The following is a 15,993-nucleotide window of genomic DNA, read 5'->3' as shown; positions in this document are numbered from 1 at the left end:
GTAGTTTTTGCGTGAAAGAGTAACAAACATCCAGACATCCAGACATCATGACATCCAAACTTTCGCCTTTATAATATTAGTAGGATAGTAGGACGGGCAACAACATCAATTATACATATAATATTATAATGTTCTTTTCTGACCTTGTTATGACTGGGCTGCCCGGCTGTGTGGTTGAGAAAGGGTCAATCGAAAATAGATTTGTTACTCACAATAGCGATTTTTAATTACGAAATGTTTCAAAGCCGATCTAATACTCAATTATCTTTGCGTTGATGTAAAATTATTAGGCCTATATAATTTCACGCACCAGTTAAACACGGATTACCGTGGTTAAATATTAATTTTCAGTAGGTTTAATACAAATCCATTCAATCGTTTAATCTGCAAATAAGTTAAATACAGAACCGCTCGTCAATTAGTATTAAATGTACCGAACTTCTGACCGATTTATATTGTATAAATTTACATCATTGATCAGTCCAGATAAAAAATAAAATAAAAAATCTCGGGGATCTTAAAACAAGTTTTTCGGTAGGTATTAATGGTGACAGTTTCAGTAGGAAGTATCTGGCTGTTGTAAGTAGAATGCGGCTATGTTTTATAATTTTTTCTTTTAGTTCTAAAAACGTTTTAGTGGTATTGAAGTTCTATCGATTTGGCGTTCTAAAAAAGGAGTGTTTGATTTTGTATTGTGATTTTCAATGAATTCAATGACTATACATAATCAACATAATATGAAGGTGCATAGGAAATACCAAACATAAAGAAATCTAAAGCATCGCGATATAATTATGTTGGCAAGACTTGGCTTTCAGATAAGTTACAAAGAGGGTTTATTATTCAAATAAAACGAACAAAATAAGTCGAAAGGAATGAACGGCCTTTTTTAATTTCTTTCTGTAACAATGCTTTTGGCTTCGACTAACAGTCGCTGTGAATAATTGATGTCGATTTACGAACGCTGACTTGTAAAAAGGCTCGTCCATTCATTCAGGTAGCAAATGAACCATAAACCAAATGGTTCTTTTAGTCTAAATTTTCTCAGGACCTAAACGATTTTTGCTCTAAATCGGTAAAAAAATGCTGAAAAAAAAACTGAGCTTTTAATTGGGAATGTTTTTTATTTCTACTAAAAAGGTTTTCATATTTCATTAGGCCTGTAACAAGATACCTACTGTTGAAACAACAAGTTGGTAGCCAAAGAAACATAAAGCAATCCTTAAAAAAAGACAAACAAAATTCAGTAGATAAAAATAATATGACCCATTTCAGATCTTAACTTGTGTTTTTTAACAACAAGGCCGATTGGACTGATTATTGTTTTATCCAATTAAAAGTTTGTAAAAATAACGAGTTCATTAGTATGTAACGATCAAAACAGACCTGGAAAATAATTTGTTAACCTTTTGTTCGTTGGAATCACTTTGTTTAGCTGATTCTTAGGGAAACTTTTAACGACACTGTAGTTCAAAAACGAACTGGCTTGGGTTGAGTGTTCTCAGTTACGAAGATGTAAAAGCGTATTCTATTCCATTTGTCGAGCTGAAACAAGTTGGACCGAAGGGTAAAGTTGTTGAAGTTGTTCCTGAAAGGCTTTTGAAGGTTGACATGATTAGATTTAGAAAGTTTAAAGTGGTCATTATTGGTCGGAGCTGAAGAGAGAAGTTTAAAAAATGTTGATTCTGGCTTTGACAGCCCTAATACCGTTAATTGGCTCGATTTTGCCTTTTACATTTTGATTTTGTATCAGTACCTAGGTATCTACAACATATACCTATCTACATCAAAATCGGAAAAAAAAGAAATTACAAATTGTTGCAGCTGGTCGTTTAGATATTTTTTACATTTTTAATTACACGACCACGACGAGTATTTTTTGGACAAGATTGCTTTAGTTAGAGGTTCGTCAAAATGTTAAAGCAAGAGCGTTTTTAAATTTCATTTCACATTTTGGTATGTAAGTTTTACTATTGCCTAACAGTACCTACCTACTTATCTACTATGTATGCGTGAATAATTTCTAAGTAGGCGAACGATCTGCTAATGAAATTCTTGTTTCCGAGATTCCAATTACCTATGAACTTAGTCAGGGGTCGTCTGATTTGAATCATACGAAACTTTGCTCAAGGGGTTTGACATACCTACCATTTTTTAAATATTGGAAACTGTAGTTCATTGTTTCTTTAATGAGCTCTAGGATAGCGCTTCTGACATTTTATTTAATTTTATTTCTATTTAAGATCGAAGTAGCATACCTACCTATAGGTAGTGACCACTTAGTCTTAAGCTCAGAGCGAATTATAACAACAAATAACAAAGCAGAGATTTAAAGTTTTACAGACTTAAAAAAATACTACCCATCATAAAATACAATAATTTAAAGAAAGAAAGAAAGAAAAATCATTTATTTGGTACCAAAAAATAAAACAATAATATTTCATGGCGATCGAATGTGGTTAGTAATTAGAATGGCTGGTCTCTGGCCGAGTGCCAGGCAGAGTGCAAACTATTGCATCTAACTGCTCTCAGCAAAAACTTCCTGCCGTAACTTAGCTGAAATGAATCTATGGAATGCGGAAACTTAAATCCTGGAAAAATTGTGATGCTGTTTTTTCCTGTTCACACTGAACGTTCTTGGAAAATATTGAAACTGCACAATAACTACACCATTAACTGTTACTGTTATCATTAACATTATTCATCCATATACCTACGCAGCTATGTACTGTTTACTTTTACAACTTACGCAATACCTACGTATTGTTTACTTTTAATATTAACACACTATACATATTCTCAACGTAACAAACTTTTTTGAAAAACGTCTTTATTAGTCTGTATACCTAATTTAATTCTTAAATTTTTTAATTCAACTTGTCTCTTAAATACTTATGAGTGTTTTTATATCTTTGCGCAACCAATGCCTGGAAAGAAACATTCTATTTTATTACAGAATTGTCTCAGAATGTCTGGGTGGGATTTGGATTATGAAGCCGCTTCATTATTAAAAGCGCCGCGGTAAAAAGTTTCTCGTACCTACGTATACGAAATCCATGAGCAGTAGGTATTTCTATACAATATACCTATATACCTATACAAGCACGTAGTAATAAATATCACCTCACTAATAATAAAATTAGTGAGGCTTTAACCACAATGTGGTTGTGTTGAGGTTCAATTTTGTGCATCGAATTTACTGACACAGGTTTGAGGTTTGTTTTTTACTAATATTAGTGTCATTTAGCTGCTCCATTTGCTTGGTTATGTATTTAATATTGAAGTAATAAGGGAGTACTTAAATAAACCTATGCAATCAATTGATGTTTGTTTTCATACTCGTATGTATCTTGAAGAACGTCTACAAACACAGTGTGTCTAAAATAAAATAAATCGTGATTTTCTTTAAAGTAAAATTGAAGCCAATAGGTACTTATTAGACGGCAAAATCGATACATTTGCCAGTAAGTCTCTTTGTAACATATCGCTGTCTAATTTATTGTCCTCTCTGTGTCGTAGTAATGTAAATATATTTGACACTTCGTTTAGGTAATGCAGAGTAAGCATTTATATTTTACATTTAATTTGTTTAACAGGGCCAATATAGCCCACCTTTACCTTGTTTCTGACTTTTATAAATTCTTCCACACCTGGATAATTAAAATCATACAGTGATGTATTACAAGTTTGTGAGATATTGAAGACTAAAGCCGAGGTTGGTAATAATATAAGAAAATGTGACTGAGGAATTTATTAAATTATTTTGAAGTGATTTCGAATGAAAGGAAATCGACAGTAGAGCTAAATGAATTTTTCCTCTATGAAAATTTGGGACCTAGAACAAGGTTTTTGCGGCAGTTGTACTACTCTGTTCTCAGCCAAAAGCTTCAAAGCAATAAATCTGTATATCCAGCAAAGAGGGAACTGGTGTAATTTGTTAGAGTCTACTACGTTTTTGCTGTAAGAAAGTTGGCTTTATTTAGTGGTAGAGTCGAGATTACCTTAGCAGCGAGATCTCATTTTGCAGGTACAAATCTGGGAAATCCAAAGTAGAAAAATTTACCAATGTCGAAATCGAAAGTAGAAATAAATACCTACTTACACGCACCATGGAATACTTGAGAGTTTGTATTAGAAAATGGTAAAACCCAAACTACATTATGTATTTAAAGCTGCTGTGCATTGCAGGTTCAGCTTAAGTTTACATCCATAATATTTAAGGGGATTATTCAAAATAAACCAATGCTTTTATACCGACTACCAAGTTACGAGCTAAATGACTTATTATGTACTAATAATACTTTGTAAAGACTCTATTATCCTTAACATCTTTACAAATAATAACTCATGTTTGAGCACAAAGAAAACTAATAAGACACATAAATACTGACTGTCCTGTACATTGTGTACAAAATGACGAGTGAAAAAGAATTCAAACAATCGAGTGGAACTCTTTGTGACGACGGCTCATAAATCATGAGCAGATAAGTTTTCCTGAATATAAGTATTGTTGTTATTAATGCTTCTGAGATCACCCGTTACAAACGTTTGAACTGCTTTGATAAAGTTCAGAAAATAATTGTTTCCTCCTTTAAAATACATGCAGGAAGTAATGGAGTTGGTACATCCTTTGTTTGTTCTAATCACAACGTAGGTTATAATGTGTTCAAAGGTAGATAACTTTGAGTTCTTTAAAGAACGTAGGTGTATACTTAAGTTAAAAATTTTCAGTTCTAAACGGTACTTTTAAAAACGTTAAAGTTACAGGGCGTAGCTAAAATCGGATTCTTAAAGTATGAGATTTTTTGGAATTGCATTCTTCGTTCTTCGTTTGAGTCAAATGACGTCCACAGCTGGACAAAGGCCTCCCCCAAGGATTTTCACGGTGACCTTTCCTGCGCTACCCGCATCTAGGTAGTTTCCGCAACCTTCCCCAGATCGTCGTTCCATCAAGTGGGACCTTCTACGTCTGATTACTACGTCTTCCGTCCAGTGGTATTGTTTGGTCGCTAAATATGTAAATCTAAATCAGTTTGAAGTAAATAAAGGTTAAGTAGGCAAAAAAATTAAAATGTCATCAATCAATCAAAATTGTCGGCCGTTTGGTGTAGTGGTTCGAAACGGACTTATATTCCGGAGGTAGCGGGTTCGATTCATTCCCGCACAGTACAAACATTTTCGCATTTTTCATGTGTGCATGAACATATTTGTTTGTATTGGACTGGGTGTTTTCTATGTATAATAAGTATGTATTTACAAAAAAAAAGTATTTAAGAAGGAAATGAGCTGTAGAGCTTTAAAAACATTCTAAATATATTTAGACCTGCAACATTTGTAGATTCTTTCAGTACTAACTGACTAACGACTGATTGTAATCAGTCGTTAGTCATTTAATACTGTTATGTATAACTACGAGTATTTTCAAGTTTAGGTATGTAATTTCAGACAGCCAATATGTACTATGAACATAATGTTTAATTAAATTATAAAGGATGTTTAACATGTGAGTAGGTACTATTTCAACATTCTTACAGCGTATGAATAATAGAGTTTTGGCAAAATTTATTATGCCTGAGGCAAGTCGACAACTTAATTAAGACTTGGAGATTGTTTACAGAGTTTATGTAGAAAACTGGCTGTAATAAGCGAAGGAAACAAGTTTACGCTGATACAGTTTTGAAAAGCTCTTTTGTCATGGCGTAAAAGTGTGTGGGTGTAAAATAACAATAATACTCAGTTTCAAAAATGTTTTATTCTACACTCGTTAACTATAATTGGCCCCTCTCTGTGAAATAAGAAAGAGAAAAGTGTTCTAATACAAAAACACCGATAAACTAAGTACTTACCATACTTATTATTATTCACTAAAGAGATTGGCTTTACATAGGTAAGCTGCTATCATAAATTCCAGCTAAAACAGAAATGACCATAACTTTTCCTTTTTACGATGACTTTAAAAATGGCGGCAAGTTTTAATAACGACAAAATGCACTATGCTGCATTAATTCTTTTGTTTCTCTTTTGTTAGTTATGGTAGAAGCGAGTTTTCCAAATGTAATTTTAGTGTAGCCTTTTGGTGCCTCAATTTATTATCCGAAATTAAAGGCATCCGGGAAATAAAGCTGTAAATAAACATGATTAAAGCTTAATTTCCATATAATATATTATTAAGTTTCTTAGCTGTTTTTACTCTATGGTTAGGAAGGAGTTTGGCGGGTCTGCCGCAGTGTATAGTTTGAATATTCTAATGTAAAAATACTAAAATATCACCTGAGTAACTACTTACTTATTTCGCAATATTTAAAAGGCCTTCATTCATTTATCATTCTAATTTGAAGTTTTGAGGTTTTTAGAACTGTAGCTCCTCCACATAAAAGTTAAATCTGTCTTTAAAATTACGCTATTTAATTTACAACGACAAGCAAAGTTATCAATTCAGATATCCATTTAACATTTAAAAGCCACGACAGACCATTATGAATTTTAGCGGTAAGCTCTTAAAATGAAGAAGTATTAATTTCGTTGACTATAATAAATCACTCAATACTTATTTTAAAGCGCCGTTTAAACTTTATGAATGACAAACTCTCTCAAATACCGAAAATTCATTTTATTAATTATTACGAGTAAAGTATTAACTAGGTACCTACCTATGTCTTAAAAGTTTAGTAGAGTAAATTAGTAGACTGAAAAAAAAAGAAAAATAATTAATTCAAACAATTTCTTACCTTAATCAGTCGACTAATCTGTGTCAAGCACATGTACCTATTACCCCACTATTAAAATTTTTTTGATTTAAATCCTTTAATGTTTTCAACTTTTCAACCCCTTTCATTTACGGCGGAATATGTTGATGGTGACGACTTTTTTTTTTCGACCTGACTCAAGTTTTTGCTTTTATTCCAACCAGTTGCTCTAAAAATAGTCACTAAATAAGCGTCTCATTCAATATTATCGCACTGGATTAGATCAGGATCTCACAATCCATTGTTTGCGGATATTGTGCTCTATAATTTTGCGCCCACATCATTTAAGGGTTAGCTTGGCAGTGATGTGGGTACCTGCTAAGTAAGTTGAACTTATTTGCCCCGCATCCCGGCACGTCGAAATTCTCCCAGGCTACCCATATTTGTCTGCCCCGACATGCCTTTTAAGTGACACACCAGATTATCACGCAAAAAGGGAACGGGGAGTAAAAAAGTATTGTTACCAGTGTTTTTCCGCGTGATATCGTACACGAAACAAATAAGATTTATCTTTTTGTGGGCGTGAAAATAAGTAAGTATGTAGTTTTGAAAACTACTAAGATACGCTTCTCACGTAATGTTATTCATTTCATGTAAGTATAGTATTTCTCGGTTCAATGAAATATCATTAAGTAATGATGCTTCTTATTTATTTACTTCGAGGTTTAGTTATATTTTTGAAAAAAGTAGGGTTTTAAAAAGCACTTTTACTCGTCCCAGTATTAACCCTACCACTGCTTCGAGACAATAAATGGGCCAGTGCTGAGAAGAAGCAGCGCGCTGGTGCGCCGCTACCACGATATATTTTACCGGCACGTAGAGTTAGGCATCAATCTGCTCTGTTTCATTCATAAGTGGTCGTTTCATCTTTAGCAAAACTTCGCACTCTGTCGGATTTAAATCTAGACAGATTGAAATGTAATTTGATATTAGAATAGGTAAATGGTTGTCAAGTCTAGTAAGTTTCCAAATTATACGATATAACCTACTTAGTGCTAAGATATTTAATTACGAACTCCATTAGTACCTTTAAATTAACTCTTTAGATTTGAGTCTCTTTAAATTGACTCACGTTAAGGAATGTTATATCGTTTGATTTCTATGAAATAACCATACATGTTTGATATAAGCGGTTGAAATTGATGTTCAATATTCATTGACTAAGTTAAAAGAGCTGCAAAGTTGACCTAACTTACCTACTTAGTACCTCCTACGTATCTAATTTACGAATATAATAAGTTATATTATAATATTCATTAATAGAATGGATATAAAAATATGAATAGATATAAAAGGGGTTTCCTGCACTGCCTGGAGGAAATTTGAACGTTGTTTTACGTTTCAGGTACTTAGGTTAACCTACTAATAAACTAAAACCTTAATTACTTTTTTTTTCTAATTAAACATGGATCACATTTTATAAGACTGTCATTTATGAGAAAGAAAGAAGAAATAAACCTAATATTAGATACAGCTGTAACTTTAATCGAGTTTACTTTTGGTCCGGATTAAATTCTTTGAACTGAAATATAATTATTAATTGGCAATAAGCAGAATTTAAAATAACTACTTAGCTTACACGACTGTGTCAGTTTTGAACATCCTTAAAATATAGGTAGGTATTGGACAGCAAAATGTTTTCTAGCATTTACCAAAACATGTTTTTGGGGTTCGGCACAAATTCGTAGTTTCTGTCCGCAGACTGACAAAACTTTCATGATTACATGGAAGTTTTCGTCCAACGTTTTACGTTACGAAACACAATCTCGCGACAAAAAACTTCGTACATTTTGTTCTGCTGCGTTTATTACGCAGTGGAGGAGACGGCCGCCGGCGCACAATAAAACATTGCTCGCTCTTGCTTGTACAAGAAAAACAACGAGATGAAAATTCTCTACTGAGCATACTGAAAATATTGCTTCGTATCTTATAACCTCTGGCGCTTTAATAAGCAGAGCTTGTTTTAGTTTGAAATTGTATCCGGAGTTAGCCCAACAAATCGGTCGGTTAAACTAGGTTAAACTCTATAATAGAATAACAATGATGTGAAAATAAAGTAGTTTTCGCCAAATTGTAGGTCACGTCTGAACAATCGGACCCAAACGTCTGAATTCGCCAGTTCCCGGCAATGTCCAAGCCGTAAAATGGTCGATTGGTGAAGTCGTAAATGTCTGATCCTTGATTCTAGGATGACAATTTGGGACCAGTAAAACAATTCGGATAGAAGTGGATATATTTTATGAGGCAGTTCTCTCGTACTTTCTATAGGCGCATCTTTCGAAAATTTTGTCAATTAACAAGAAGACTCGATGTTTCGCCTTACGGCATTGTCTTTCCAAAGTCCTATTATTATTTCTGTTCGAAAAAAAGTAAGTAGGTAAGTAGGTAAATAAGAAAAAAAGTTATTCAGTACAAATTAATCAAAGGATTTTTAACTTCAATATAAGACCTACGTAATTGTAAAATGAAATACTAGTATGAATATTATAAAAGAATCCAACGCGCAATGCTCGCAAACCAAACCAATTCCAGCCCTAAAGTAAACACGCTGCAAAAGCTTTGCAGAACTATAACTCTGTGGATCGCTCTCATCACGTTCGCTTTAATCCAGAACTCCGCAGCAAACATTGCTGAATATTACCAATGGCGATTGATATTTGTACAGTATATATATATCCGCTGGATGAAACTTTCAATTATGCCCCGAGCAAGGGCAAGGTTAATGAAAACTGAAACAGTAAATTTAGATCCTTGAATTAGTCTCAGTGTTATCAATTCGAATGTACTTAATTAATAGATTCTGTTCCAAGATTTATTACACATACTAATGTTACATGCAAATATAGCTCAGATAAGATAGGATATTAGACCATTGCAGCTGTCAAATCTTAGAAGCATTAAGCACTTTGCCTGTCAATTTACTGGCGTACGTTTGCCGACTTGTTGACGGATCGTAACAGAGTTTATGTACAGTCAGCGTCAAATAGTTCGTGACACCCAAAAGTGGCCAAAAAGTTGACTACACCACCTTATTGCAATTGTAACAAAGACGTGTTACGAATTTTTTGGCTACTCTGGGTGTCGCAAACTATTTGACGCTGACTGTACATAATTAGTTACTCAAATGCTTTATAAAATGCAGCCAGCCTCGTATTGTTTACACAATATCAAGTTTCGGTGTCTTACTTAAGTCTTAAGGCGTGTAGAGAAAATTAAGTTACTTTTCTCCCAACACAAGTTCTTATCTAATAGAGTCAGTTTACGGTGATGCCTTGTGAAGAGGGTACTTCAAAGTTAATGCTCTGTCTTGTTTCGAGATTTTTCTGATATTGAATAATATGGTTTAATTTACTGAAAAAAAAAATGGGTAGCCGAACTAAGTACCTGAAAAATAACTGAACTATGGTTATAAGTAGTTAATAATCAATGTAAATTTAATTGTAAGGCAAAGTCGGAAAGTCTTCGGGGGAAGAGCTGCGCACAAAAATTACATAGTTTAGTATGAAACAGGAAAACTGTTCTCGAGTGGCGACCACGAGCCGGAAGACGTAGTGCCGGCAGGCCTCCCACTAGGTGGACCGAGGATCTGGTGAAGGTCACTGGAGGTGTCAGGGTACGAGCGGCGCAGGGTTGGTCTTTGTGGAAAACCTTGCCTTTGTCCAGCAGTGGACGTCTTTCGGCTGAAACGAACGTATGAAACAGGAAAACTTATAGTAAGCATAAAATATTGGTTCTGTCATTCACTTTTTATGGGATTAGTTAACTATCCTTATCACTGTAATATGGTAAAAATAGTAAATGTTTCTTCATCTCTACACTATTTTATTTTAATAATATCTTCAACCATAATTGTCTAAAACATTGTGTTGCTTATCACTATATCACGGCCTCTTTTATTTACGTTTATTTTATCTAGCAATATAATAAAGAAGTCGTTTAGTGGAATTGATGTAGTAAAAATAACGACGTGACACGTTATGTGAAGTGTAATAACTCACAGATTTAATGGTTACTTACAGAAAAAATATCACGACTAGCAATAATTTTGACAAAAACATTTTTAAAGAATATTCGCTAAGACTTTTCGCTAATTTATTCAGTGTTGTTTTTAACGTTATTAGGTTTATCAAGTCCCACGCAGCAGAGCAAAATAACCAGATTTGGGAATATTAGATGATAGATAAGCTTCCTAAGTTTTTTTTTTATCTTTCACTCATTTGGAACATGATTCAGAAATCACCTGAAAGATGATATTGCAACATCATAACCGTATGAAGTCTGCGTTTATCTTCTCAATTTCCGAAACCTAGAGGTAGGATTTTACCGACCGATTTTTTCAGGTCGGTGATTCGAAACCACAGCAGCCTACAGCGGTACATAAATGTTAGTGTGAGGAACCTTTACTGGAGTCTATAGTTTTACTTTATTTACGTTTTGTTTATTTGATATACATAATGATTTATGTAGTTACCGACGCCGCTTGATTAGTTTAGAGCTAGGTAATTAGAGTGACAGTCTAAGCAATTTATCATAATCAGTGTCACTAAATACGAGTACGAGTAGGTATATTAAATTATCAGATTTATTATATCCAAGTAGAGATACTCAATAACTCAGTTCCCTAAGTACCTACTTCAGTGACACGATTCAAAAGTTAAAGCTAACTTCAAAAATAGATCGTTCTAACGAAGTTAAGAAGTTGTTAGCAATGACCCGTTTGTAATCTAAGTTGTAATTTAGTAAACCAACTTAACAGAATTGGCTTTGGCGTAGAAAATACCTGGACAAATAAAGAAGGAATTTTGTTTATCCTTCCCAACTGTTGACATCGGTAATGGTATACAAAGAAGAAGGTTTACTTTACTTGTTATAACGAGAAATGAACAAGACATACGAAAATCGCCCTAAATGTTATTGAACTCGGCTAAATACTTTTTTATTTCTATGTTTGTGATACTGTGCTTTTTTTACTTTGACTTTAGGAGGCTTTTGCGTGTATCGTTGGATTACGTGTTATGTATCTGTTTTAGATTATTCCAACAATCCCCTGCGAAAATATCACGCAAAGGTAATTCTCCTACATAGGATATTCGCGGAGGAGAATAGGAAAACTATTGACCTAAATTATTTTTTACACCCTCTAAGTACGCACCTACATATAATTTGAGAATGTACATCCTTGTCTACAACAGTAGTTTTCTTGTTAAATCTTAATTGAAGTTTCGGGGTAATCAAATATTAATCATCCTAAATAAGCTTCAATGAAACTACAAACTTCCAGGTAAAACTAAACTGCTGTTCACACAAACTGTTTCCAGTTTTTAGCGTATCTGCTTTTATTTTTGAGACGATGCTTGTAGTTGTTTGGCGAGTTTATGAATACGTCAGTATTCTGCTTCAACTAAAAATAGTGCTCAGAAGATTTTTTTATACATTCTGTAATAAATATTGGTATTTAAAGGTTGATAACGGGACCATATTAAAAAAAATATTTGTACTGTTAATTCCAACTTTCTAATCATTTGGGGTGGCTTATGTTCAGTGTGGACATCCTGTGAGTGTGACTGAAACGATGATGATGAAGCACCCACCCATTATAATCTGCATCATTAAACTATGGATTTTTTACATGAGTTAAAAATTACCTAAACAGAGAAAGAATGGAGAAGTTTCGTGATGTTGAAAACATTAGATTTCACTGAATGGGATTAAAATATAAACCAAAACTAGAAAGCCGGTGAAGTTATTTTTGAAATCCATCAAGAAATTACTGAGAAATTAATTATTTAAATTACCTCCATATTTTCACGTGGAACTTAAATATAGGCGGTGCCGTGACGAACAGGCCACCTGTTCAAGTTTCAGTCACAATGCTTACCACCCCTAGCGCATTGTCGAGAATGACACTATAATGTCAGTCTTCTTTTTCTTTTTAAATATGGTCGTCTTGCATAATGTCAAAAAAGGTTAGATACACAATTTTACCACAAAATATAACAGAAGGTAAACTCCATACTAAGCGCGCTTAAGCCACGCACACATAGACACCGCTCACGTACGCGTTATCAGGACTGTCTTGGACGAATGCGAGCGCGACTGCGTTCGCTTGAGTGACGCTGCTCACGCGTTTGTGAAATTATTTTGTTTGTGCGAAAATGAGTAAATAACAAAAAAGGGGTATTATAACATTTATTAAGTAGACGGTTGCTTACACTCAACATTAAAAACTAAATTTTCGTGTTTGATTCCGGGAGGTAAGAAAGGTACTATTTATTTGTATTTCAATAGTTCATTTAAAGTTGACAAATTGAAAGCTAAAGATTATTAGGAATATCGAAGTGTTTTAAAGAGGTTTTAGAAATTATTGGATAGTATTGTCAATCCACCCAACTACATACTACTTCCTTCTCGTGTATTTGTTGCAAACTATTACTATAATAACGTACTAAACATAACTACATAATTATACGTGGATATCTGTTATTGTCTTTCTTCCATAGTATTAAGAGTTACATTTTTCTATCATAACGAAATAAACGCAACACATGACAGGACAACCCTAGCGCGACGGCAGAGCGTGCGAGCGAGCGAGGTATGCACAGCGAAGTACATACATGAGTTTACCTTCTGTTATATTTTGTGATTTTACTAAAAAATAATCTTGAGTGACCCTGGCTGAAAAAATTAAAAACTACTAGATTTAAGAAAAATTGGATCTGTCAACAGCACTGGACCAGGGGTGATTTACTGTTTGTACTACTTAGGGTAGACCGGGTACAATAGTACCACGGGTCAATAGTACCATCGGCGATATTTCTTCATACAAGCGACGTTAGGTTGTGTGCATAGCGTCAGAATATGCGCTTTTTGTGTTTCCATCCGCTCACCAGTCGGCGGCGCTTGCGCTGAGAAACGAAGGTGTACAGGAAGGATTTTTATTTTTTGCCCAGCCGCAGTAAGTTTTTACGTCAAATACATGAGCCCATAAGTTGCCTAATATGCTGTTAGTTACCAAGGTATTGTTGTCAATAGTTTATTCAGGCTCTAAACTTTGTATCGACAGCGAATTATTGGCATTTACTGTGAAAATGACTGAATTTTAGGTGAAGTTCTCTTGACTACCGACTTGGAACAATTGTACCAGTCTCCATGGGGTCAATTGTAGCGGTACAATCAACCCCGTGGTACAATTAATCCCCGGAACCTTATTTTATACTTACTACATAATATTTTAAATTGGTTTTAAAGTACCTATACTTATAATAAAATAAGTTTATTATAAAACATTCACGTGGTTATTATTTTTACAATTATAGGCATACCTACCTACTGAAATAATAGTCTAGGCTCATTCATAGTTGCATGCATTAAGCATTAATTAGATACATACTTAATGTGTTTTATTAAATAAGTAGGTAGATGTCCTAGTACCTAAGTGCCTACTTAAAATATTTTAATATAGGTTTCTAAAACCCTTCTGAATATGTACATTTAATTTTTAGCTTAATTCAGTACGTAACTAAGTATTTAAACGTTTTGTTTTAGATGCCTCGACGTAGAGTCAAAAGTACGGATCGCGGATCAAAATCAAAAAAATCAAAATCAAAAAATATTTATTCAGTTTAGACCACAAGTGGCACTTATGAACGTCAATAGAAAATAATAAAAAAAGAAAAAGGTAGCCCTTATGGGGCACTTTACATGTCTCCTTATCTTTTTTGGGCCCTACCAGGATTTATTCCTTTATGATCAACGGATCTATTCCTTTATGAACAGGCTTATGAAAAAATCTTAAAAGGTCGAAGCAGTAGTAGGTATAAATAATCAGGGTCAATTGTACCAGGGGTCAATTGTACCCTCATACAAAAATAGATTTTTCAGTTTTGATATTTCTATCATTGTTATTATGCTTATTGTTGTTTCAGAAGCAATATCCGAGCCAAATAGATGGCATACTATGTAGAAACAGTTAGTTTTTTCGTTTTTATGGAAGAAAAGTTATTGTTTTGTTTTTAAACTTAAGTGTTGATTTTTCATACTTGTTCCTTAATATTTTCGATCTCAATTGAAGCATTGGGTGCAACAAGGGCGTATCTCGTAAAATTGAGTTTCGAGAAAATTGACGATGAAAGTTTTAATGTCATATATTTTTTTAATGTTTATAATTTGACTTACACTTACTTTATTATTCGTTAGTCCCATGATTTAGCAATAGGATTAAGGTATTATAACTATTTTAAAGCAATCGGAAACATCTTAAAATGCGATTTTTTTTTACTTGTGTTATCCGCCCTTGTTGCACCAAACTGGTAAACAGATAGGACGTTAATTTAATTATTATTTTTTATGGAAAATAAATAACAATTTGAATACTTATTTTATTAATTTTAATTAAAATGTAAGTTAAACATGTGTATTTATTACAATCACCGTTAAAATATTCAACTTTATTGATATTTTTTCCGACTTTCGTGTTTTAATCAGATTTATCAAAATATTCACTAGACTGAAGGGAATCTTCCGAATCACCTGCAACTGGCCTAGAAGGTCCAGCTTGATTCTCCAGGCCTGCCTGGAAGGTCAGGACCAGTTTCAACCACTCATTTGGCTCACTATTAGCTAGGTCCACGGACCAAGTCGCCGGATTGAATTTTTAAATATTTTCTTCTTTTTTAAACTGGTTGAAGCAATTTCCGGAGCTAAAAAGGTGAACCTTCAATGTTTTTGTTAATAAATTAAACACCAAATCAATACAAATCTACTCTAGAATCTTAGAGTGAGTCCATTTGCCGGAGGAATAAATAATTGAAAATTCAGTCTGGCTTGTCTGACTTGGTCCGTGGACCAATCTAAAAGGTGGCCAAGTAACTGGAAGACTCAAAATGAGTCTTCAGTCATTTTTTACATTAAAAAGTTTCTAAAAACTGCATACAGGTCGAATTTAAACGCACTTTTGTTACTGTGTGCAACAAGGGCGTAGCGCCACTGGTGACATAAATTATTCTCACGCCATCAGGGAGCGGCTGATCGAAACGAGTTTTTGGGATGTTAAACTAGATAGTACAGTGCATGTTTTGATGTAATAACATCAAAACGGACTTTCGGTGCCGAACGCCCTTGTTGCTCCCAATGCTTCAATTAATAAAGACTGATGATTGTAGGAGATTAAGAGTACAGAATACCAATAAAGGTGATGATTAGATAAACATAACTACTTTTATTGCCTCATATATTATTGGTACAATTG

Source organism: Ostrinia furnacalis, unplaced genomic scaffold (assembly GCF_004193835.3).
Source record: "Ostrinia furnacalis isolate ACB-3 unplaced genomic scaffold, ASM419383v2 OfSCF7368, whole genome shotgun sequence".
Lineage (NCBI taxonomy): Eukaryota > Metazoa > Arthropoda > Insecta > Lepidoptera > Crambidae > Ostrinia > Ostrinia furnacalis.
The sequence above is the reverse complement of the archived record's forward strand: the minus strand, read 5'-3'. Positions refer to the sequence as shown.